Here is a 27,794-nt window from a genome sequence, read left to right on the forward strand (position 1 = left end):
AGCTGAATTCCTGAGAGGAGACGAAATCCAGGTCTCCTACTCCTCTGCCATCTTGCTCTGCCCCCCCGCAGATTTCTTTTTAACGATATTGCTAAGCATATTGTTGACACTAAAAGTAGATTTTTTTTTTGTTTTATAGATTCTAATTGGTTTTTGCTAGTATCTAGGAAAGGTATTGATGTCTGGATTTTTGCTATTGATTTAGCCATGTTACACAACACCTATATTGATTCTCATAAGTTTTAAGTTGATTCTTCTGAGCTTTATAGACATATGAGAAAATCTTCTAAGATAAGGATCATCATCTTTTCCTTTCCCATGTTTGTAGCTAACTGGGTTATATATCTGTTTGCATTTTCAGGAAATGCCATGCCTTACATGTCTATTTCCAGAACTTAGAACAATACAAAGCAAGTAGAGTCAGTTAACAAGCATTCACGGAGTAACTCTGTGCCTCACATAGGGGCATGTTAAATGCCATGTGATGCCAATTTTATTTCCTTTGTCGTGAGCATTTTTAATTAACAGCAATTATATCTTTTGGTATTCAATTCCATTTTCAAAAACATTCTTTCATTTATAGTGATAACTCTCCCCATTATACAGATGAGTTAACCGAGCCTCAGAGAGATGTTATCACTTGCTCTGTCCAGTAGACCCTGTGTTGCCCTGTCTTCCCCTCACCAGCCAGTCTCCATTCTCTCAGCTGCTGGGAGTATGGCCACTGATTACTTACAGCTAAATCCTTCTGTGGGCATTGATCTGAGCTGAAGAAAGCTGCTTTGCCAGGATCATGCCCCTGCCCTGTCATTACCTCTCTCCAATGAATGACCTATGTGGGGGAACAAAGCCTGACTCCTTTGCCTGCACATGCAGCAAGTCTGCGTGTCAGGTCCCTCAGAGTTCCAGACTCCCCATGGGCTAGCTGTGGCCTCTGTGGAGCTGCATCCCTGTGTCCCAGCATCCGGAGCACACTCTACCATCAGCCTCCTGCATATGGATCTCCATCCCAGAGTGGAGTCTGTCTCCAGGGAACCCGAGGACCCAAACCATGTCCCACAACCCTTTTAAGTACAGTGTGTACTTGGTCTGGAAACCCTTTGAAGACAGGGTGACTCTTGTCTAGGCCATTCCATATTTCCTTTCTAGGGATAAGTGTAATGATTCAAATGTTCTCACACCTGAGACTTGCTCAAGGGAAAATGCCTCATCTGGGAAGCTACCCATTTTCAAAACCTTTCACTTATCTTAATGTTTTCCCCTCTTGCATTCTCTGTAAAATAATAACCAAAGCTTCCATCTGCATTGGGCTTTGGAGACATTTTCACTCACCTAATCTCCTTTGATCCATGCAACAAGGAAGGCTGGGCTGGTACTTTGAACCCCTTTCACTCATGAGTAAATAAGTGGAAGGTAGGTTGAGACAAGGCCTATAATTTTCACTTAAGGCACCCCTCCCCCACTGCAAAGTGAGCTTCAGTGAAGTCCCTGGCACTGGGACAGTAACCTAGGGTGTGTCACCCTCATACTCTCATAAGAACATTCTGGCTGCCAGGGGCAGAAATCCTGGAAAAACTGACCTCCCACCTGAGGATACTGGCCACTGGCCAGCAACCTATGGGGATGTGGTGGCCACAGAGTTCAGCAGATGGAGCAATGTGGTCAGCAGGGTCCAGGATGTTTCCTTCCATCTTTTGCATTCTACTCTTGGGACAATGTGCATGGCTAAAAGTTGGCCACCATAGCTCTAGGCATCCTGTCCACACTGTAGCTTCCTTCCACAGGCCAGGAGTAGGAGGTAATCATGGGAGGGCAGAAGGAGGGAAGAGAAAATGCCTTTACACAAGGCTTCTCTCTTTTTATCCAGAATAGACACTTTCCTAGAAGATCCCCAGTAGACTTCTTAGGTGTCATTGGCTGGAATTGGATCCTAGGTCCCTAGGGGTAAGGAAGGCTAGAAATCAATATTCTGGTACTGTCGGCTTTTGCACTGGGGGATGGGTAGGGAGAAGGAGATTGGGAATTGCTGGCCTAGTTTCCATACCAGAGTTTCTTAGTATTTGAGTCCATAGAGTGCATCTAGAAACACCACTGAACTCTGAGAATTTTGAATTCATGTGTGTGTGCACGTGTGTGTGCATATACATACATTGCACACACAATGCACACATGCATATATGCACATGTACACACACATGCACACACACATACATATTTCCAGAGATGATGTCTCACAGCTTTAATCAGATTTCCTGATAAGATCAGTGACAACAAACTATGACCACTTCTAAGTAGCAGTACTGAAATGTAAATGTAACACCAATTTCAGATTGCCATGAAATTAAATGCAGACCATCATCTGGAGATATATATCCTTTATTTTCAAATGCACTGGGCAGCAGGTGATTTCCTTTTAACATTCAACAGTAGTAAAAATAAGAGGATGAAAGAGGATGAAATTGAGCACTGAGGAGCCACACAAGAGGCCACCTGCTAATCCCAGCCATTTAGCCAGCAGCAGTGATATGTTCCTTGCCGAGATGGGCAATGTGGGGATTGTGAACAGGCTCCCTTTCCCCCAGGGGCACACTGTATCACCTGAAAAGGACATACCTAAAACATTCAGTGCCACTAAAAACCAGAGGAGATGTATTGAACACTAAATGGATGTCATAATTTAAGGAGCATATGTGGACACCTTATGTTAAAAACCAACTCACATGTTAATTTCTAGTTAATTTAAGACACCATTAAACATATACAGGCATATCAACCATGAAACATTCAGCTGTAACATTGGTTAGTTTGTAAAATACAGACATACAAAGAATAAGATGAACAATAACCTATAATGTCATCACCCAGACACCATGGCTGAATCAAAAACACATATGCATTGCTATAAATTTCAAACAAGACCAAAAGGTACAAGATTTTCAAAAAGGCAATCTTGCTACCCATTCTTCTACCACTCTACCTGTCTTCAAATATATGTGCTTTTGATAATTCCATCTGCTTTCTTCCAGGAAATGAGAAAAGCTAGTTTACCACCCCTCCCCCAGCCCATTTGCTCAGATACATTATATTACCACATTCTATACTCCTTACCTTCAATAAATTATTTAACAATTCTTCCCAGTTTAACACATATATGGCTGTCTAATTCTTCCTAGTGGCTGTGTACTGTTCTATCATATGTGTGAACTTTCATTTCTTTAACCAGGCCCCAGTGATAACATCACCTGTCCTGACCCACGGGTGTTACTGAGTGTTGGTGATCATAACTATGGTGTTATCCCTAACAGTGATTAATTTAGAGGGTGGGCATGTGACACAGCTCTGGTTCAGGAAACAGACAAGTTTTCTTTTACAAGCACCTGAATGCCTCTCACCTCATCTGATGCCTGTGAGCTTCTCTCCTACAAGGTTTTCTCCTACCCTTACTTCTTCCTCAGGTCTCTTCCCACTTTTGTGGCTGGTGGATATGCATCCTCCCTTGTATCACCACTGCCCACCCCACTCTTGCAATGTAGCGGAGTCTGTTCCTGCTATTGTCACAAGAGGATGGTCCATGACGTTAATGATGTTTGAGGGCAGGGCTCCTCACAAACCTCAGTGAGGCTGAGAGGGGCCTGAGCAGCAGGTTTCCTCCAGCATGTGGTTGGTTTGTTCGTTTGTTTGTTATAATAAAAAAAGATGAGATATTTCTGCAGCAGTCAGTTGAGAACATAGTGTATTTCCATTCTGACTTCCCCCATCACATTATTCTCTTGTGGGGTGGCCACAGGCGTTGTTGGTATCTGTTCCAAGTTGAGTTGGGGATGCATTTTACTAAGGGTTAGGAGAATATATTTCTGTGTTTCTCAGTCACTCCTGTGTATAGTTATGTATCTTTAGCTGTCCCTGTGTAGAATGTGCTCCGGATACAACACTGCCCTCTACTTGGGTTTTGACCCAAAGACACAGGGTCAGAAGATGGATCATGATCAGGAAGTGTCTTATAGCACCTCACCAGGGAAGTTAGGCTTCCCTGCTATGGGAAAGTGGAGCATTGCTACAGAAACTTTTGTACACTGAAAAGGGATAAAATTAAGAAGCAATTGACATTAATTTATATGGAAAAAGATTTGAGCATTCCCAGAGCCAACAAAATAACCTCTCTTAAGCTTTTCTGATACCACAGGACACATCTTGTTAACAGACACACAAAATAAATCAAGACAAAGCATGGATGCTCACAGGCAAAGTTTAAAGCTATGGCAGCTCGATGCTGAGATGCTGATTGTGGTTCAGAAAGCAGGAGCTTGTCAGGGCCACGCTGAACGTGTGCTGCCTCTATAATGGATCATGGCAAAACAAGTGCCAAACACAATTTTCTCTTTTCCCTGTTTTCATAAAAGCAAAATCCTCTTAGGATTTCTATCAGTTAGTGAAAACAGGCTTGAATGTAGGTCTTTTGTAGAAGTGAAGTGGTATAACTTGAACTTTCAAAGTGGGAGGGATACCTGTATGTAATTAGTGGAGAAAACAAGGTTTGAAATGCATGAAACAAGAAGTTGGCCTGTCAAAAATTCTTCCCGTCCCAAAACATGTAAAATTATGAGTGGAAGATTTGGTCCTTTTTGACACCTGGTCAAAAATGTATTTTTTCCTATGTAAATATATTCACTAATTATGGCATATGCAATAATTTATGTATCTTGCATTTTAAAATTTTTCATGGGAATTGGATGAAATAGAATTCCTCAGACTTCTTCATTGTAGGAATGCAGACCTGTAGAGTGTAACCATCCACAGCAAGGACATGTGTGTGTGAAGTGGCATAGATCCAATATACAGGGTCTGTCCTCTCACATCCCCTTCTCCTGGGGAATTCTGCAAGTTCCAGACAGGACAGGTGTAAAGTCCTGACCTTCACAGGAAGATGTCCTGAAGAAACACTTGATTCAATACAAAATCCTCATGCAGATTCAATAAACTAATGCAATTCAATAAACTAATCAATCAATCACAATTATGTGATTACATAATTTTGATGCTCAAGACAATGTAGTGATGACTTAAAAATGCTGTGTTTAGTGAGCTTTGTCAATATAAAGTGTCTTTAGGATTTACCAATCTGAAGTAAAAACAAACAAACAAAACAAAAACCTTAGGAAGTTCTAAAATTTTAGAGATCACATATGTAAGAAAACTGACAGAAACTTGCCTCCCCAAAGAAATTTTTATGATATTAGCTATTATGAATTTTGAATAAGAAAGAAAACATTATATACCATCAATTTTTAAAATTGATCAATAATGTGGAAACATTGGTTTAGCTTTCCATTATATTTATAGTAAAAAATGTTAAAAAAAATCAATGTCGTATGATGAGGCAATCCAATAGTCATTAATTAACTGTGGGTGGAAATATAAAGGGAGGTTTTTATAGAGTTGTCAAGAAGTTACTTAATAAAATATTTTCTGAGAAGGTAAAAATAACATGGTTTAAGGAAAGAAAAATCTACCCTTTCAACCACAGGATGGGTGAATGGATAAAAGGAAAAGTCAGTTGCAACAACAGGAAGTAGTAATTCTCCCATCTGCAGCTTTAATGAAAGACCTTGTGCTCTAGATTCAGGGACTATCAGAAACTTCTGTCATCAGTAAGAAAACATCCCACTACGAGGAAGACCTAGTCAATTCCACCCAAAGAAGCAGCGTGCACACACAGAAGCACAGAATATCAGAGAATAGTTTTGGACAAAATGCCCCCCATCTGGCTGCACTTTATGGTTTCCTGGAAGATAGAACCTGGGTCCTATTTTGCACTATAGACCTGACATTGACACCTTTTACACACAGCCGTGCTTTGCTCTGTGTCCCTCAAAATATTGCTTCAAAGCCCCTTCCCCAAAGCCTGCAATAACTCTCTTCTGTGCTTGGTGAGGTGCTCCAGGTTGCTCTGGTGTGACTTCATTCCCTTATTGTGACACATCAATAATTGTGACTTTGTTGACTCTAGGCTAGTTTTTGGTGAGCTGACTGTTCTACAACATATGTTACTTTTCTGGATGTGGTAATGTTTGTGGTATTTATGAACATTTTAGAATTTGTAATATGCCATGATTTATCTTCTCTTCTAAATTAATATAACTTTTGTGCTTAGTTTGGTATTGGTAATATTGTGGCATTTTTCATAAAGACTGAATTGTCCAAGCTTCAGGTCCCACAGTACCTGGCCTGCCTTTGGCCATCACACACATGTCCATCCACCTAAGGAAGGATCATACCTGCTTGTGCTCCTGTCCTGCAAGGAACTCATGTGTCTTTTGCCAGGGACTTGCATGAATTGGGGACATTTCTAACCTCTTGAGTTTCAACTTTTTACAACTGACTTGTGACATTATTTTTGCTCAAGAAATTCTAAGAAGAGGCGTAATATTTCTAAAATGTTGACCTGATAGATTCTCCAGTATATTACTCAAAAGATTTGATTCCAGGAGGCAACTCAGCATGTGTAGCCTGACAGGCCTGATGAAAGCTGCTTACCCTCTGGCCTCCCCTCCCCCTACTACCCTCCTAGATCACAGCCCTGTGCTTCAGCCATGGGGCATTGCAGGCAACCTCCCAAACCTGCCACTGGAGCCCCTGCCTCTGCTGTCTCATTTGCTTGGATTGATCTTGCTATCTGGATATGATTGCCTCTGTGTGACCTTGGGAGGGCTAAGAAACCCTAGCACATGACCTGTTTTTGTCAAGCAGCATTCCAAACCTGCACAGAATTTGGACAGTTGCTTATATGTCTCTTCTTTCATAGCCTGGAATACTTAATCCTAGTCCTAAAGGGTAATATTTTAGCATCAAATTTATTAAGACCATTATTAGTTATAAATACCACAGAGCCAATTAGATACTGGGGAGTCAGACTCAGTAAAAAGAGAAACAGCAATGGCCCTTGTGCAATCTGTGAAGACTCGAACTTTGCTTTATCTTTTTTTTTTAAAAGAAGTTCATATTATTAAGTTGGGATTCACCATGTGTCTCTGGTGGTAATATTATTGTAAATAATAATATTAATATTGTCAATAGTTATAACTTTCCCCCACTAATTTTGGATCAGATTCTTCAAAGTGGGGTGGGTAGGTGTGAGGCCTTGGGCTCAGAAGGCTGATGCTGAACTCATGTGACCTCAGACAGCTGGATAATTCTAAGACTTGGTTTCTGTGTCCATAAACGGGTGCAGTGATGTCATCCACCTCACCAAGAGGAATAGATGAGGTGATGGATGCAGAGCACTGAGCATCCCATTGGGCCCATCAGCTGAACTTGCTCAAGGGCTGGTATTATTTTTCCTATTCTGTTTCTGCTTGCAGAAGCCAAATACAGTATCTCACACATATTTGGGGTTCATGAGGATTGGAGAATTTCAAGACTTGGAATTGACTTTTCAATCCAGGTAAACCCTCTGCTATGCAATCATGGGATCTGCTTTTCTCAGTATCATGCAGAGTCAGGTGAATATCTATGTCATTGACTTCCATCTAGTGTCTTCTACATTCATGCAAGGAATTCAGAAAGCTGTTGTTGAAATCCTAAGCCACAATGGAGTTATTAACTGACATTAAATAATCATTAATTAATTGAGAAAGTCACCAGGACAGGGGAACAACATACCTGGACAGGGGTGAAAATGTCAAGGGCTTAACAGTGATAAGGTTTTGATTTCAGCATGATGGTGGTTCTTAGCTGGATGGTCCTGGAGGAGGCACAGCCTGCAATGCCATCATTTTTAGCAACAAAGAATCCTGTTCAGATATTTGAGTTTTTAATTTTCAACCCAGTAAGATCTGATTAAAAACTGGTGCTGTTACAAGTATCAAGGTTGAACAATATGGTATCTTATTTTCATTCTGATATTCCCCCACTTCATTTTTCCCTTCCTTCCCCTAATGTCCTCCATGCTATTCCATATGTTCCACATATGAGTGAAACCATATGATAATTGTCTTTCTCTGCTTGACTTATTTAACTGAGCATAATCCCCTCCAGTTCCATCCATGTAGATGCAAATGATGGGTATTCATCTTTTCTGATGGCTGAGTAATATTCCATTGTATATATGCACCACATCTTCTTTATCCATTCATCTGTTGAAGGACATCTCAGCTCCTTCCACAGTTTGGCTATTGTGGACATTGCTGCTATGAACATTGGGGTACATGTGCCCCTTCTTTTCACTATATCTGTATCTTTGGGGTAAATTACCTAGTAGTGCAATTGCTGGGTCATACTGTAGATCTATTTATAACTTTTTGAGGAACCTCCATACTGTTTTCCAGAGTGGCTCTATCAGCTTGCATTTATAGCAGCAATGTCCATAATAGCCAAACTATGGAAAGAGCCAGATGTCCATCGACAGATGAATGGATAAAGAAGATGTGGTATATGTGTGTATATATATATATATATATATATATATATACACACATACACACAATGGAACATTATGCAGCCATCAAAAAAAAAATGAAATCTTACCACTTGCAATGACATGGGTGGAACTAGAGGGTATTATGCTAAGTGAAATAAGTCAATCAGAAAAAGCTTTTTATCTTGATGAAGTCCCAAAAGTTCATTTTTGCTTTTGTTTCCCTTGCCTTTGGAGACCTGCTTTTTTTTTTTTTAAAGATTTTATTTATTCATTTGAGACACAGAGATACAGAGAGAGAGAGAGAGAGCATGAGCGGGGGGAGAAGTAGAGGGAGAGGGAGAAGCAGTCTCCCTGCTGAGCCAGGAGCCTGATGGGGCGCTTGATCCCAGGAAGCTGGGATCATGACCTGAGCCAAAGGCAGATGCTTAACCATCTGAGCCACCCAGGCGCCCCTGGAGACCTGTCTTGAAAGAAATTGCTGTGGCCGATATTGAAGAGGTTACTGCCTATGTTCTCCTCTAGGATTTTGATGGATTCCTGTCTCACATTGAGGTCTTTTAACCATTTAGAGTTTATCTTTGTGTATGGTGTAAGAGAATGGTCCAGTTTCTTTCTTCTGTATGTAGCTATCCAATTTTCCCAGCAACATTTGCTGTAGGTGAAGTATACTTCCAAGTCTGAAATAACTCCTTCCAACTTAGGTTTCAGATTTTATTGTTTTCTTTCAGAGTCTCTCTTAGCACACACACACAAAAAAAATGAAGAAAATTGCAAACAATGGTCAGTGGCATTAACTTATAAAAGTGTTTTGGAAAATATTTGCAAAACACGGCAGTTTTTATACATGACAGTTTCTACATCTGAGGAACTCATAGGAAACAGTTAAGAAGAAACATACCAACAGCATAATAAAAAATATGAATGGAGACCATAAATATGGCCTGTCATTTCAAAAATGTCAGTAGTGAACTGTTTTGTTGAGTTATATATTTTAATTAAACTTTTTATATTGAGATAATTATAAATTTACATGCTGCTATAAGAAATAATAAGGGATCCATGTTCCCTTTACCTGTTGTGCTTGTAGAGCAATATCACAACTAGGATACTGATATCAATGTGGTCAAAGTACAGAACATTTCCTCTACCCCAAGGATCCCTCTTGTTGCTTTCTCATAGCAATACTGACTTCCCTCAGTCCTCCATCTCCTTGTTAACCCCTGCAACCTTTATTCCATTCTCCGTTTCTATAATTCTATCATTTCAAGAATGTTATATCAAGAGAATCATTATATTACATGCAGTATGTCATCTTTGAGGATTGGCTTTTTTTCATGCAGCATAATTCCCTTGGTAATTCACTGGAATTGTTGCATATGTCAATAATTGTTCTTTTTCATTGCTGAGTATGAATCCATCATGTGTTTAAACATTCACCTGTTGAAGGACAGACATTTAATTATGTCAGTCTGAGTGTATTGTGAGTAAGGTAGGCTGCTGTAAACATTCATGTACAGATTTTTCTGTGAACATAAATTTTCATCTTCCTGGTATAAGTGCCCAAGAGTGAAACTATTGGATATGTAAGTTGTACGTTTGGTTTGATAATAAACTTCCCAATTGTTTTCTAGAGTTGCTGTATCATTTTTCCATTCCTACCAGAAATGCATGTGTGATCCAGTTCTCATAGCATCTTGGTCAGCACTTAATAGTGACACTCATTTTTATTTTAGCTGTTGTGATCAGTGTGTAGTAATATCTCATTGCATTTTTAATTGGTATTTTCTTACGGTTAATAATGTTGAGTATCTTGGGACGCCTGGGTGGCTCAGATGGTTAAGCATCTGCCTTCGGCTCAGGTCATGATCCAGGGTCCTGGGATCGAGCCCCACATCGGGCTCTGTGCTCAGCAGGGAGCCTGCTTCTCCCTCTCCCTCTGCCTGCCTGTCTGCCTACTTGTAATCTCTCTCTCTGTCAAATAAATAAATAAAATCTTTAAAAATAATAATAATAATGTTGAGCATCTTTTCATGTGTGTTTTGCTCTCTATACATTGTCTTTTGTGAAATGTTTGTTCATGTATTTTGCCCATACTCTCATTGGATTTTTTTGTTTTTTAACTGTTGCTTTTTGAGAGGTCTTTATATATTCTAGATAATAGTCCTTTGCAGGAGATATGGTTTATTCAATTTGTTATCCTCTTAAGAGGGCCATTCAGAGTGCAAATGTTTTTATTTTCCATATATTTCATTTTTTCCTTGTAATAATCATATATTTTTGGCAAGTCTAAGAGGTCTTTGACTAGCTCTACATCTGAAAGATATACTCCTATGTCTTTTTTTCTACAAGCTTTATAGTTGTATGTTATATTTAAGTCTGTGATCCATTTGGAGTTAATTTTTGTATAAGGTACGAGGTTTAGATTAAGGGTTTTTCTCTTTTTTCTTTTGGCTTTTGGATATAAATTCCAACACTACTTATTGAAAAGGCTCTCTTTCTTCTATTGGGTGGCTTTAGCACCTTAGCCATAAATCAGTTGGGTATATTTGATGGATCTCTTTCTGGGTTCTCGATAATGTTCTACTGATCTAGGAGTCTGTCCCTCAGCCAAACTTGTCTTGAATACCATTGGTATAAATTAGGCCTTAATATTGTGTAGAGTCTCCTTCTCACTTTACTATCTTTTGTCAAAATTGTCTTAGTTATTCTAGAACCTGTGCTATTCCATACAAATTTTTAATAAGCTTCTCTGTGTCTGCAAACAACCTTACTAAAACTGGATTAACAAAAGCAGTATTTGAAAAAGAAGAGCAAAATTGTAGTTCTCAGTTTCAAAACTTATTATAAAACTACAGAATTAAGTCAGCATGGTAGTGGTAGAAGAGTAGACATACAGGTCAAAGGAATAGAATTGAATCTAGAAATATTACAGTCTCTTACTTTATGGTCAGTTAGTTTTTGACTAGGGTGCCAAGATAATCCAAGGGTGAAAGAATAGTGTTTCAACAATTACTGCCAGAAAGGCTGGATAATCATGGAAAAGAATGATGTTGGATCCTTCCTTATACTATATACAAAAATTGACACAAAATGAATCATAAACTTAACTGTAAGAGCAAAGACTATGAAATTCTTAGAAGAAAACAAACATACCAGTAAATCTTTGTGACTTGGGTAAAGATATTTTTAAAAAATATGACATCAAAATCACACACAACAAAAGTTAAAATATATAAACTGATCTTCATTAAATTAAACATTTTTTTCCTGCAAACAAAACCAACAAGAAAGTGAAAAGACAACCCACAGAAATAAAGAGAGTGAATTCAGAATATATAAATTGTATCATGCAATAATAAAAATATAAATAATCCAATTAAATGTATGGAAGTGTTGAATCACTACATTGTACATCTGAAACTAATATTACACTATATGTTAACTAACTGGAATTGAAACAAAAATTTAAAAAATAAAATAAAAAGGGCAAAATATTTGATTAGATATTTTTCCAAAGAGATATACAAATTACCAATAAGCACATAAAAGTGTGTGTTTTGCTCTCCATACATTGTCTTTTGTGAAATATTGTTCATGTTCATTAGCCAATCCTCATGAACCCCAAATACGTGTGAGATAATGTGTTTGGCTTCTGCAAGCAGAAACAGAATAGCCATTAAGAAAATGAAAATCAAGATTAAGATATTGTGTTTGTTTAGGGGTCATGAGAAGATGGCAGTGGAGTAGGAGGACCCTAGGCTTGTCTCATCCCATGGACACAACTAGATAACTATCAAATCATCCTAAATACCCCAGAAATCAACCTGAAGACTGACAGAACAAACTCCACAACTAGAGGGAGAGAGGAGGCTACATCAAAGAAAGTAGGAAGTGTGGAGACATGGTTTGGGGGAGAAATGGATTGCAGGTGCTGTGGAAGGGAGGGAGCCATGGTCATGGTGAAAAGCAAGAGGGAGAAAAGAATACAAGGGAATGCACAAGGAGAACCTTTCACAAAGCCATTGGCTGGGAAAACAAGAGGGGCTGAATTTCATGAGTTATTGCAACCAGTGGGGCTTAAAGCCTGGAGTTTTAAATGTCTGCAGACTTGGCTGGGATAGAGTCTGGACTGCACTGTACTGCTCCTGAAGAGAAGGTGGGCAAACCTGGGGGCAGATGGCATGGAAACAGTGATCTGAAGACTGTCTGGGCCACAAAGTGAGAAGATTATTAACTCTTCTTGGAGCATGTCCCTGGGAGACAGTATTCACAGAGATGCCTCTCTGGGGACAATGGAGTTGGCTGGCATCATTTTGATCCCCTGCCCCTCAGTATAAAAACAGAACCACCTGCAGGAAACAGTACAGTGATGGCACAGGCTGTCTAACTTGCTTACACCAAGCGCTACTCCCCAGTGCTCTGGCGAGACTGTCCTTCTCAGTCAGGCTTGCTTTAGTCCCAGTGCTGTAGGACCCTCCACCAGAAGAACAGCAGAAAACCCTGCCCATACCACATCTCCTGACCAGAGAGTTCTGCATGGCTTCAGCTCTAGTGAAAGTAGTATCAGATCTCATTTCACAAGCAGGCCAGAGCAAATCTAGTTAAAATTTGCCACATTCTGGCCAAGGACCAAACACTGCCCATTACTGGCAAGGAGAGGTTCTGCAGATGACTGGCCTGAAGGATAGAGCAGCCAAAACACAGCAGCAGAGTACACCAGGCCCTGGAAACTACATAACCTCTTCTTCATAAAACCATTACTCTCAGGAGCAGGAAACATAACTGGCTTTCTTAACACACAGAGAAGGCAGAGACTTAGACAAAATGCCAAGATGGAGGGATTCATCCCAAATGAAAGAACAAGATAAGGCCATGGTCAGAGGTCTAATTGAAACAGATATAAGTAACATGCCTGATGGAGAATTTAAAATAATCATAAGGATACTCCCTGGGCTTGAGAAAAGAATGGAAAACTACAACGAGGCCCTTACCACAGAGATAAAAGAGTTAAAAAAGAATCAGACAGAAATGAAGAATGCAATAACAGATTGGACACAGGCTTGATGAAATGAACAGCAGGCTGGAAGAAGCCAAGGAACAAATAGGTGATACAGAAGACAAAATAATGGGAAATAATGAAGCTGAACAAAAGACAGAAAGAATTATGCAACACAAGAATGGACTTAAGGAATTCAGTGACTCCATCAAACATGTTATTACATGTTATTACATTCATATTATAGGAGTCCCAGAAGGAGAAGAGAGGGAAAAGGAGGCAGAAAATTTATTTGAGGAAATAATAGGTGAAAAATTCCCTAATCTGGGGAAGAAAACAGACATCCAGATCCAGGAGACAGAGTAATCCCCCATCAAAATCAACAAAAGCAGGGCAACACCAAGGCCAATAATTACCAAATTGTAATTGAATTTGCAAAATATAGTGATAAAGAAAAAAATCTTAAATGTAGCAAGACAAAAGAAGTTCTTAACTTAGAAGGGCAGACCCTTAAGGCTAACTGCAGATTTTGCCACAGATACTTGGCAAGCAGAAGAGAGTGGCAGGGTATATTCAAAGTGCTGAGTGGGAAAAATCTAAAGCCCAAAATACTCTATCCAGCAAGCTATAGTAGGAGAGATAAAGTGTTTCCCAGACAAATAAAAACTAAAGGAGTTTGTGACCACTAAACCAGCCCTACAAGAAATATTAAAGGGGACTATTTGAGTGGAAAGGAAAGACTAAACATGACAAAGAAAGGAACAGAGAGAATCTGCAGGAATGATGATAAAATAAGTAATAAAATGACACTGAATACATATCTATCAATAATTACTCTGGGGGCGTCTGGGTGGCTCAGTCAGTTAAGCAGCTGCCTTCGGCTCAGGTCATGAACCCAGGGTCCTGGGATCAAGCCCCACATCAGGCTTCCTGCTCAGCGGGAAACTTGCTTCTCCCTCTCCCACTCCCCCTGCTTGTGTTCCCTCTCTTGCTGTGTCTCTCTCTGTCAAATAAATGAAATCTTAAAAAAAAAAAATTACTCTGAATGTAAATGAACTAAATGCTCCAATCAAAAGACATAGGGTGTCAGAATGGATTAAAAAATAAGACCCATCTATACGCTGTCTACAAGAGACATATTTTAGACCTAAAGACACATGCAGTTTGAAAGTGAGGGGATGTAAAATCATTTATCATACAAAAGGACATCAGAAGAAAGCCAGAGTAGTAATACCTATGTTGGGCAAACTAGACTGTAAAACAAAGACTGTAACAAGAGATGAAGAAGGGTACTATATCATCATAAAGGGGACAATCCAACGAGAAGATCTAACAATTGTAAATATTTATGCATCCAACATGGGTGTATCCAAATATATAAAACAATTAATAAGAAATATGAAGGAAATATTTGATAATAATACAATAATAGTAGGGGACTTTAACAGCCCACTTACATCAATGGACGGATCACCTAAACAGAAAATCAACAAGGAAACAATGTCTTTGAATGACACACTAGACCAGATAGACTTAACAGATATATTCAGAACATTCCATCCTAAAACAGCAGAATACACATTCTTTTGTAGTGCACATGGGACTTGCTCCAGAATAGACTACATATTAGGGCACAAACCAGGCCTCAACAAATACAAAAAGAAGGAGATCATAGTATGCAAATTTTCTGCCCACAACTCTATGAAACTTGAAGTCAATCACACAAAAAAATTTGGAAAGACCACAAATACATGGAGGTTAAACAATAAGCTACTAAACAATGAATGGTTCAACCAGAAAATCAAAGAAGAAATAAAAAAAAAATACATGGACTGAACATAATAAACACAAACACACACACACAAAATACATGGACACAAATGAAAATGAAAACACAACGGTCCAAAACCTTTGAGATGCAGCAAAATTGGTCCTAAGAGGGAGGTATATAGCAATACAAGCCTACCTTAAAAATAAAGAAAAATCTCAAATAAAAAAACCTAACCTTATACCTAAAGGAGCTAGGAAAGGAACAAATGAAGCCTCAAACTAGCAGAAGGAAGGAAATAATAAAGATTACAGTAGAAATAAATGATATAGAAACTAAAAACAATACCCATCACCAGGCTATTAAAGAGGGTATGTACTGCATGGAGCACTGTGTGTTATACACAAACAATGAATCATGGAACACTACATCAAAAACTAATGATGTTGGAACACTTCATCTAGAACTAATGATGTAATGTATGGGGATTAACATGAGAATAAAAAAAAAATAAAAAAAAAATAAATAAAAGTTAAGGGTCTATCTTTACCTGAAAAAAAAAAAACAAAAAACTAATGATTTAACGTATGGTGATTAACATAACATAATAAAAAAATAAGTAAAAAAAAGAAAAAAACTAAAAACAAAACAAAAAAACAAAAACAATAGAACATATCAATGAAACCAGGAGCTATTTTTTTAAGTTAATAAAACTGATAAACCTCTAGTCAGATTTATCAAAAAAGAGAAAGGACCCCCTAAAATAAAATCATAAATGAAAGAGGAAAAATAACAACCCACACCACAGAAATAAAAACAATTATGAGAGAACACTAGGGAAAACTATATGCCAACAAATTGGAAATTGAAATTTCCTTGGAGGAAATGGGTAAATTCCTAGAAACATATAAACTACTAAAACTGAAAGAGGAAGAAATAGAAAATTTGAACAGACCAATAAGTAGCAAAGAAATTGAATCAGTAATAAAAAAGAAAATCTCTCAAGGAACAAGAGTCCAGGGCCAGGTGGCTTAACAGGCAAATTCTACCAAACATTTAAAGAAGAGTTAATACCTATACATATCAAACTATTCCAAAAATTGGAAAAGGAAGGACAGCTTCCAAATTCATTCTATGAGGTCAGCATTACCCTGATACCAAAACCAGATAAAGTCTCCACTAAACAAGAGAACTTCAGGCCAATATCCCTGATGAACATGGATGCAAAAATTGTCAATACAATATTAGCAGATCAGGGGCGCCTGGGTGGCTCAGTCCGTTAAGCATCCGACTCTTGATTTCTGCTCAGGTCATGATCTCAGTGTGAGATGGAGCCTCATGCCAGGCTCTGTGCTCAACAGGGCACAGAAATTCTCTCCCTCTCCCTCTCTTCCTCCCCTGCTCACACACTCTCTCTCTTTCTCTCTCTCCCATCTCTCTCTCAAATAAATAAATAAATCTTTAAAAAGTATTAGTAAGAGGAGGGGTCCAAGATGGCAGAGGCGTAGACCTTAATTCCACCTGGTCCCAGGAATTCAGCTAGATAGCTATCAAACCATTCTGAACACCTGTGAATTCAACTGGAGGTCAAAGAAAAGAATGGCTGCAACTCTACAAATAGACAAGCAACAATTTTCCACAAGGTAGGAGGTGCAGAGAAGTGAATCCAAGGCAATTTATGGGAAGATAGACCGCAGGGGGAGGGAGCCTCCGTCAGCTGGCTACCAGCAAGTGATAGAACAGGGAGCGCAAAATCAGAACTTTTAGAAGTCTGCTCTGCTGAGGGACGTCACTCAGGCAGCTAAGTGGGAGGTGGAACCCTCGCTGGGACTGTGTGGTCTCAGGATCCTCAGGGGTCATAGGAAGACTAGGGGTGCCTGAGTGTGGTAGAGCTCCCAGGTATCAGAGCAGGGAAGCTGGCCACAAAGAGTGAGCCCAGGAGTGGGATCTCAGCTAGGGCTTGCCATAAACCATGATCCATGGCACAGATGGGCCACTGCTCTTTGAGCAGGGATCCAACAAGCAGCAGAACCCAGGAGAGCCCCCTTCCTCCCAGCAGAGGAGTGGCATGGGAGTGTGCTGCAGGAGTCTGCTGGGTTTGGAGACTCCAACTGGGGTCATGTGCCAGAGGTAGAAACGCTTGGTCACAGACTGGGTGAGCACAGAGTGCGGTGGGAGAGCAGGGAGACAGGAGTGATTGAGTGCTTTTCTCTGAGGGCTCACAGAGGAGTGGAGCCCTGAGCTCTTGGGTCCCAGCCAGAGACTGGGAGGCCACCATTTTCATTCTCATCCTCGAAAGCTGCTCAGAAAGCCTTCAGGGAACAAAAGCCACAAAGAACATACCAGAGCAGATTACTTAGCCTGGTCCTAGGCAAGGATGGAGCAATTCCGCCTGGGGCAAAGACTTTTGAGAATCAATGCAACAGGCCCCTCCCCCAGAAGATGCATGAGTCTGTGGAGTTTGGTATGGGCAGAGGTGGAGATGCACTGACCTGGAGGATCTGTTGAGGGGGGCGGACGATGACATTGCAGTTCTGGGCTGGAGATTCCTGCATGGCCATGTTTGCTCTGACCCTCTAAAGAGAAGCAGAAAGAATCCAGGGAACAGAAGCTGCACAGTCAACCAGCTCACATTAAGCCCATCCTCTGACAAGGGGTGGGGCAACTCCACCCAGGCAAAGACACCTGAGAGGCCTAGCAGCAGGCCCTTCCCCAAGAAGACAGACTGGAAGAACAGGTGAATAAGCTTAAGCTTATTTCCCACCGAGCTATAAAACTATAGCACCAGGGGAAAATAATATAGGGTGCTCCATGTGTTCCCTCACGATTCGCTTATACTTCAAGCTAAAATTTTACATTTCTTTATTAGTTTATTTTCTTATTCTTTTTTTTTAACCCTGTTCTCACTTCAAATAGATTTGTATTTCCCAATCTATGTTTTTAAGTCACTTCTTAACTTTTATTTTCTTTTTCACATATATGTTTTATAGATTTATACCCCATACTAGCCTGATTTTCACTCTACGCAATTTTATCTTGATATGTATGTAAGTTCTGATTTCTTTGCAATTTGGGGATATAGTGTCTTCTAACACACAGACCAAAAATCGAGCAGGAACAGGCAGATCACCCTGCTGTGTCCACCCTGAGAGATTATAATCTCTCTCCCAGCCCCCCCTCCCTTTTTTTTCTTTTCTCTTTCTTTTTTATTGTTTTGGATCATCTTGGCTTTGATGGTGTATCTGTGGTAGCTTTCAACCACTTTGGATTTTTTTCATAGGTGCATTTTGCTGGGGTCGTGATTGATATTTTGGATTCTGTACATTCCCTCAACCACCCCTCTACAGAATGACTAGGAGAAGAAACTCCAAACAAAGAAAAGAACCAGAGACAATGTCCTCTGCCACAGATCTAATGGACATGGATATAAGCAAGATATTAGAGACAGACTTCACGGTAGCAATTATGAAGTCAATAGCTAGGCTTGAGAAAAACATTACCGACAATATAGAATCTCTAAAGGCAGAAATGAGAGCTAATCATGCAGAATTTAAAAATGCTATGAATGAGATGCTTTCTAAACTGGATACTCTAACAGCCAGGATAAACGAGGCAGAAGAACAAATTAGTGAGCTAGAAGATAAGACGATAGAAAGGAAGGAAGCTGAGGAGTATAGGGATAAGCAGCTAGAAGCCCACGAGAACAGACTTAAAGAGATCAATGACTCCATGAAATGTTCCAGTGTCAGAGTTATTGGGATCCTGAGGGGGTGGAGAGAGAGGGCTAGAAGGTATATTTGAGCAAATCATAGCTGAGAACTTCCCTAATCTGGGGAAGGAAACAAGCATTCTTATCCAAGAGACAAAGAGGACCCCTCCTAAGATCAATAAAAATAGACCAACACCCCGACATACAGTAGTGAAACTTGCAAATCTTAGAGCCAAGGAAGCTATCCTGAGAGCAGCTAGGGGGAAGAGATTTCTTACTACATAGGGAGGAACATCAGAATAATGTCAGACCTATACACAGAGACCCAGCAAGCCAGGAAGGGCTGGCAAGACATATTCAGGGTACTAAATGAGAAGAACATGCAGCCAAGAATACTTTATCCAGCAAGGCTGTCATTCAGAATGGATGGAGAGATAAAGAACTTCCAGGACTGGCAGAAACTGAAAGAATATGTGACCACCAAGCCAGCCCTGCAAGAAATATTAAGGAGGATTCTATAAAAGAAGAAAGACCCCAAGAGTAATATAGACCAGAAATCTACAGAGAAAATCTATAGAAACAGGGACTTTACAGGCAATATGATGGCACTAAATTCATATCTTTCAATAGTTATGCTCCATGTGAATGGCCTAAATACTCCCATGAAATGGCACAGGGTTTCAGATTGGATAAAAAGACATGACCCATCCATATGCTGTCTACAAGAGACCAATTTTGAACCTAAAGATACATCCAGACTGAAAGTGAGGGGACAGAGAACCATTTTTTCATGCCAGTGGACCTCAAAAGAAAGCTGGGGTAGCAATTCTCATATCAGACAAACTAGATTTTAAACCTAAGACTTTAGTAAGAGATCTTAAAGGATCTATACAAGAATAAGATCTAAAAATTGTAAATATCTATACCCCCAACATGGGAGTAGCCAATTATATAAACCAATTAATAACCAAATAAAGAAACATATTGATAATAATACATTAATAATAGGAAACATCAAAACTCCACTCACAGCAATGGGTAGATCATCTAAGCAGAAGATCAACAAAGAAACAAGAGCTTTGAATGACACATTGGACCAGATGGACTTTGTAGATGAATATAGAACATTCCATCCTAAAACAACAGAATACACATTCTTCTTGAGTGCACATGGAACATTCTCCAGAATAGACCTCATATTGGGTCACCAAATCAGGTCTCAAATGATACCAAAAGATTGAGATGATACCCTGCATATTTTCAGACCACAATGCTGTGAAACTAGAACTCAACCACAAGAAGAAATTTGGAAGGCGTTCAAACACTTGGAAGTTAAAGAGCATCCTGCTAAAGAATGATTGGGTCAACCAGGAAATCAAAGGAGAACTTAAACAAATCATGGAAAATAATGAGAATGAAAACATGTCAGTCCAAAACCTATGGGATACTGCAAAAGTGGTCCTAAGGTGGAAATACATAGCCATCCAAGCCTCTCTCAAAAAATTGGAAAAATCCCAAATACAAAAGCTAACCATACATCTAAAGGACCTGGAGAAAGAACAGCAAATAAGGCCTAAACCAAGCAGGAGAAGAGAAATAATAAAGATTAGAACAGAGATCAATGAAATAGAAACCAGAAAAACAGCAGAACAGATCAACAGAACTAGAAGCTGGTTCTTTGAAAGAATTAATAAGATCAATAAACCTCTGGCCAGACTTATCCAAAAGAAAAGGGAAAGGACCCAAATCAATGAAATCATGAATGAAAGGGGAGAGATCACAACTAACACCAAGGAAATAGAAATAATTATTAAAAATTATTATCAGCAATTATATGCCAACAAATTAAGCAACCTGGAAGAAATGGATGCCTTCCTGGAAACTTATAGACTACCAAGACTGAAACAGGAAGAAATAGACAAACCAAACAGACCAATACCAGTAATGAAATTGAAGCAGTAATCAAAAACCTCCCAAAAAACAAGAGTCCAGGGCCAGATGGTTTCCCAGGGGAATTCTACCAAACATTTAAAGAAGAAATAGTACCTATTCTTCTGAAACTGTTTCAAAAAATAGAAACAGAAGGAAAAGTTTCAAACTCCTTCTATGAGGCCAGCATTACCCTGATCCCAAAGCCAGGCAAAGACCCCATCGAAGAGGAGAATTACAGACCAATATCCCTGATGAACATGGTTGCCAAAATATTCAACAAGATCCTAGCCAATAGGATCCAACAGTACGCTAAAATGATTATCCATCACCACCAGGTGGGATTTATTCCTGGGATGCAAGGTGGTTCAACATTAGCAAAATCAACCAATGTGATAGAGAACACTAATAAAAGAAAAAAAAAGACAAGAACATTATGATCCTCTCAATCAATGCAGAAAAAAGTATTTGACAAAATACAGCATCCTTTACTGATTAAAACTCTTCAGAGTGTAGTGATAGAGGGAACATAACTCAATATCATAAAAGCCATCTATGAAAAGCCCACAGTGAATATCATTCTCAATGGGGAAAAACTGAGAGCTCTTCTCTTAATGTCAGGAACACAACAATGATGCCCACTCTTTACCACTTTTGTTCAACATAGTACTAGAAGTCCTAACATCAGCAATCAGACAACAAAAAGTAATAAAAGGCATTCAAATTGGCAAAGAAGTCAAATGCTCTCTCTTCACAGATGACATGATACTTTATGTGGAAAACCCAAAAGACTCCACCCCAATTTATTAAAACTCATACAGCAATTCAGCAACGTGGCAGGATACAAAATCAATACACAGAAATTAGTTGCATTTCTATACACTAACAATGTGATTGAAGAAAGAAAAATTAAGGAATTGATTCCATTTATAATAGCACCAAAACCCATAAGATACCTAGGAATAAATCTAACCAAAGAGGTGAAGGATCTATTCTCTAGGAACTACAGAACACTTATGAAAGAAACTGAGGAAGACACAAAGTGATGGAAAAACATTCCATGCTCATTGATTGAAAGAATAAACATTGTGAAAATGTCTATGCTGCCCAGAGTAATCGACACTTTCAATGCAATCCCTATCAAAATACCATTGACATTTTTCACAGAGCTGGAACAAACAATTTTGAAATTTGTATGGAACCAGAAAAGACCCAAAATCACCAGGGGATTGTTGAAAAAGGAAACCAAAGCTGGAGGCATCACAATGCCTGACTTTAAGCTATATTACAAAGCTGTGATCATCAAGACAGCATGGTATTGGCACAAAAACAGACACACAAGAGTAACAGAATAGAGAGCCCAGAAATGGACCCTCAACTCTATGGTCAAGTAATCTTTGACAAATCAGGAAAGAATATCCAATGGAAAAAAGACAGTCTCGTCATAAATGGTGCTGGGAAAACTGGACAGCCACATGCAGAAGAATGAAAATTGACCATTCTCTCACACCATACACAAAGATAAACTCTAAATGGATGAAAGACCTCAATGTGAGACAGGAATCCATCAAAATCTTAGAGGAGAGCATAGGTATTAACCTCTTCAACATTGGCCAGAGCAAATTCTTTCAAGACACATCTCTAAAGACAAGGGAAACAAAAGCAAAAATGAACTTTTGGGACTTCATCAAGATAAAAAGCTTTTGCACAGCAAAGGAAACAGTCCACAAAACTAAGAGGCAACTCACAGATGGTTGAAGATATTTGCAAATGACATTACAGGTAAAGGGCTGGTATCCAAGATCTATAAAGAACTTATCTCAACACCCAAAAAACAAATAATCCAGTCAATAAATGGGCAGAAGACTTGAACAGACACTTCTGCAAAGAAGACTTACAAATGGCTAACAGACACATGAAAAAATGTTCTACATCACTAACCATTAGGGAAATACAAATCAAAACCACAATTTGATACCACCTTACACCAGTTAGATTGGCAAAAAATTAACAAGACAGGAAAAAACAAATTTTGGTGAGGATGTGAAAAAAGGGGAACCCTCTTACACTGTTGGTGGGAATGCAAGCTGGTACAGCCACTCTGGAAAACAGTATGGAGGTTCCTCAAAAAGTTAAAAATAGATCTACCCTATGACCCAGCAATTACACTGCTAGGTATTCACCCCAAAGATACAGATGTAGTGAAAAGAAGAGGCACATGCATCCCAATGTTCATAGCAGCAATGTCCACAATAGTCAAACTGTGGAAGGAGCTGAGATGCCCTTCAACAGATGAATGGACAAAGAAGATGTGATTCATATATACAATGGAATATTACTCAGCCATCAGAAAGGATGAATACCCCCATTTGAATCGACATGGATGGAACTGGAGGGGATTATGCTCAGTGAAATGAGTCAAGCAGAGAAAGACAATAATCCTATGGTTTCACTCATATGTGGTACATAAGGAATAGCGCAGAGGACCACGTGAAGGAAGGGAAAACTGAATGGGAAGAAATCAGAGAGGGAGACAAACCATGAGAGACTCTGGACACTGAGAAATAAACTGATGGTTACAGAAGGGAGTGGGATTGAGGGATGGGGTAACCAGGTGACAGGTATTAAGGAGGGCACATGTTGTGATGAGCAGTGGGTGTTATATGCAACTAATGAATTGTTAAACACTTCACTGAAAAGTAATAATGTACTATATGTTGGCTATGTGAACATAATAAAAAATAAATAAATAAAATAAAAATCAAAACCACAATAAAATACCACTATGTACCACTACTTACACTAATTAGGTCAGTTATTATAAAAAATACATAAACTATCAAGTGTTGGCAAGGTGTGGAGGAATTAAAGCCCTGGTGTATATCACTGGTGGGAATTTAAAAATGTGTAGCTGCTTTGGAAACTGGTTGGGCAGTTTCTCAAAATTTTCAACATAGGGTTATTATATGACCTAGAAAAAAAATGCATCGTTTTCATGCAATGAGACATTTTTCAGCAATAAAAAAGAAATGAAGTTCTGATATATGCTAAAACTTGGGTAAACCATGAAAACGTTATGGTAGGCTAATATAGACCATTCACCAAAGACCACATATTGTATGATTTTGTACATATTTTAAAGTCCAAAATAGTCAAATTCAGAGTGATAGAAAATAGATTAGTGTTTACCTTGGGCTTGGGAGTGGAGAAGGGGAATGGAAAGTAATGGGTTCTAGATTTCTTTTCAGGTGATCGAGTATGTCATAAAATTAGACTGTTATGTTAGTGGTAGAGTTCTCTATCACAAATGATTGAATTGTATATGTAGAAATTGAATTATTTATCAATAAAGCTACCTAAAAATGTGCTGGGATTTTGATAGGAATTTCATTAAAAGTATAGATTGATTTGGTGAAAACTGACATCTTTACTGTGTCAAGTCTTTCAATACATGCATGTGGCATATATCTTCATTTGTTTGTCTTATTTTTTATTAATTTCTTTCATAACAGTTTTGTGACTTTCAGATAACAGGTCCTGAATGTGTTTAGTTAAGTTTAAATCTACATTTTCTATTCTTTTGAAGTGATTGTAAATGGCATTGTTTGTAATTTTGGTTTGCATATACTTCTTGTTAGCATATAATTAATTTTTGCATAATGATCTTAAATTTTGAAACCTTGCTGTACTCACTTGTTAATTTTAGTTTGTCTTTATATGTATGTATGTATTTTTTGTTTCTAGATTCCTTGAGATTTTTTAAATAGCCAATTACATTATCTGCAAATAAGGGTAGCTTTTCTTTTTTCTTTCTAAACTGTATGCATTTTACTTCTATTCCTGACTTACTGCAGTAGCTACAACTTCCATTACTGTGATGAATAAGTATTGTCAGAGAAGATACTCTTGCTCTGTCCCAACATAGAGGAAAAGATTCAGTCTTTCACTTTTCAGGTTCATGTTAGCTGTAATTTTAAATGGATGCTTTTTATCCAGTTAAGGAAGTTTCTCTCTACTTATAGTTTGCTGAGAGAATTTCTTATGAAACACTGTTATATTTTGTCAATTTTTTTTGCACCAATGATATGATCATATGATTTTTGTTTGTTAACCTGTTGATACAATGGATTATGCTGATTAATTTTCAAATGTTCAATCGCTTTGCATGCCAGGGATTAGTCCCATTTGTTCAAAATGAATATATTTTTCTACATTGTTGAGTAAAATATGCTAATATAGGCATACCTCACAGATGTTATGGGTTCAGTTCTAGACCATTGTAATAAAGTAAGTATTGCAATAAAGTGAGTCAAGTAATTTTTTTTTTTGGTTTCTCAGTGCATATAAAATTATGTTTACACCATACTGCCATCTATAAATGTGCAATAGCACTATGTGTAAACAAAACAATGTACATGGCTTTATTAAAAGTATTTTGTTACTAAAAAATGTTAACCATCAAATGAATTTTAAGTGAGTCATAATCTTTTTGACGGCAGAGAGCTTTGCTTTGATGTTGATAGTTGCTGACTGATCAGAGTGGTGGTTTCTGAAGGCTGGGGGGCTGTGGCAGTTTCTTAAAATAAAACAATTCATTTGATTCTTGTTTAAATAAAGTTTCTCTATAACATGTGGTGTTGTTTGATAACATATAACCCACAGTAGAAAAATCTTTCAAAATTGGAAACAATCCTCTCCAACTCTGCCATTGCCTTATCAATTAAGTGTATGCAATATTCTAAACCCTTTGTTGTCATTCCAACAATCTTCACAGCATCTTCACCAATAGATTCCATCTCAAGAAACCACTTTCTCTGCTCATCCATAAAAAGCAACTTCTCATTCATCCAAATTTTATCATGAAATCACACAATTCATTCAGTCTTCAGGCTCCACCTTTAATTTTTCTATTTATTTTGCTATTTCCCCCACATGTGCAATTACTTCACCCACTGAAGTCTTGAACCCATCAAAGCCATACAGAAGGGTGGGAATCAGCTCCTTTTAAACTTTTCATGTTGATATTTTAACCTCTTCCGATGAATCATGAATTTTCTTAATGACATCTAGAGTGGTCAAGGCTTTCCAGAAGGTTTTCAATTTACTTTGCCCAGACACATCAGCGAAATTACTATAACAAAATGAAATATTCCTTAAATAATAAAATATAAAAGTTGAAATTAATTCTTAATGAATGGGCTGCAGAATGGATGTTGCATTAGCAGGCATAAAAACAACATTAATCTCACTGTACACCCCCATCAGCGCTCCTGGATGATCAGGTTCATTGTCAGTGATCAGTAATATTTTGAGAAGAATCTTTTTTCTTGGGGCGCCTGGGTGGCTCAGTCGTTGAGCGTCTGCCTTCGGCTCAGGTCATGATCCCGGAGTCCTGGGATCGAGCCCCGCATCAGGCTCCCTGCTCTGCGGGAAGCCTGCTTCTCCCTCTCCCACTCCCCCTGCTTGTGTTCCCTCTCTGGCTGTCTTTCTCTCTGTCAAATAAATAAAACCTTTTAAAAAAAAAAAAAAAAACAACTTTAAAAAAAAAAAAAAGAATCTTTTTTCTTCTGGTAGTTGGTGTCTACAGTGATTTCAAAATATCCAGTAAACCAAGATGTTAATAGATGTGCAGTCATTCATGCTTTGTTGTTCCACATAGAGAGCACAGACTGAATAGATTTAGCATAATTCTGAAAGCCCTAGGATTTTCAGAATGGTAAATAAACATTGACTCCATTTTTTAAAAAGATTTTATTTATTTATTTGAGAGAGAGAGAAAGAGAGCACGAGTGGGGAGAGGAGAGAGGCAGAGAGAAGCAGACTTCTCACTGGGCAGGGAGCCCATTGTGGGGCTGATCCCAGGACTTCAGGATCATGACCTGAGCCAAAGGCAAATGCTTAACTGACTGAGCCACCCAGGTGCCTCACATTGACGTCATTTTAAGGTCACCAGCTGCATTAGCCACCTCAAGAGTCCGCTTGTTTTGAAACTTTGAAGCTGGACACTGGCTTCTCCTTTCTAGCTATGAAAGTCCTTGATGGCATCTCCTTCCAATGTAGGGTTCTTTTATTTAGGTTCAGAATCTGTTGTTGAGTGTAGCCACCTCTATTAATTATCTTAATTCAATCTTCTGGAAATTTGCTACAGCTTCTACATCACCACTTGCGGCTTCACCTTGTACTTTTGTGTTATGAAGCTGGCTTCTTTCCTTAAACCTCTTGAACCAACCTCTGCAGCTTCAAACTTTTCTCCTACAGCTTCCTCACCTCTCTCAGCCTTCCTAGAATTGAGGAGTTAAGAGCTTGCTCTGGATTAGACTTTTGCTTAAGTGAATGTTGTGGCTGGTTTGATCTTCTATCCAGACCACTAAAACTTTATCCACATCAGCATAAAGCTGTTTTGCTTTCTTATCATTTGTATGTTTAGTGGAGTAGCACTTTTGATTTCCTCCAAGAACTTTTTTTTTGCATTAACAACTTGATTTTTCACACAAGAGGCCTAGATTTCAGTCTATTTCAGGTTTTCACATGCCCTTTTCACTAAGATTAATTATTTCTACCTTTTGATTTAAAGCAAGAAACATGGGATTTCTCCTTTCACTTGAATACTGGAGGCTGTTGTAGATTTATCAATGGATATAATTTCAGTATTATTCTGTTTCAGGGAATAGGGAAGCCTGAGGAGAGGGATGGAGATGGGGACTGGCTGGGTAGTGGAGCAGTCAGAACACCCACAATATTTATTGATGAAGTTTGCCATCCTAGAACAGGCACGGTTCATGGTGCCACAAAACAATTACAATAGTAATATCAAGATCACTGAACACAGATCACTACAGCAAATATAATAAAAATGAAAAAATTTGAAATGGTGTGAGAATTTTAAACATGTGACAGAGACACAAAGTGAGCATATGCTGTTGAAAAATGGTTTTGATAAACTTGCTCAATGCAGGATTGCTACAAACCTTCAATT

Source organism: Leptonychotes weddellii, chromosome 10, assembly GCF_054177405.1.
Source record: "Leptonychotes weddellii isolate Sample4059 chromosome 10, ASM5417740v2, whole genome shotgun sequence".
Taxonomy (NCBI): Eukaryota; Metazoa; Chordata; class Mammalia; order Carnivora; family Phocidae; genus Leptonychotes; species Leptonychotes weddellii.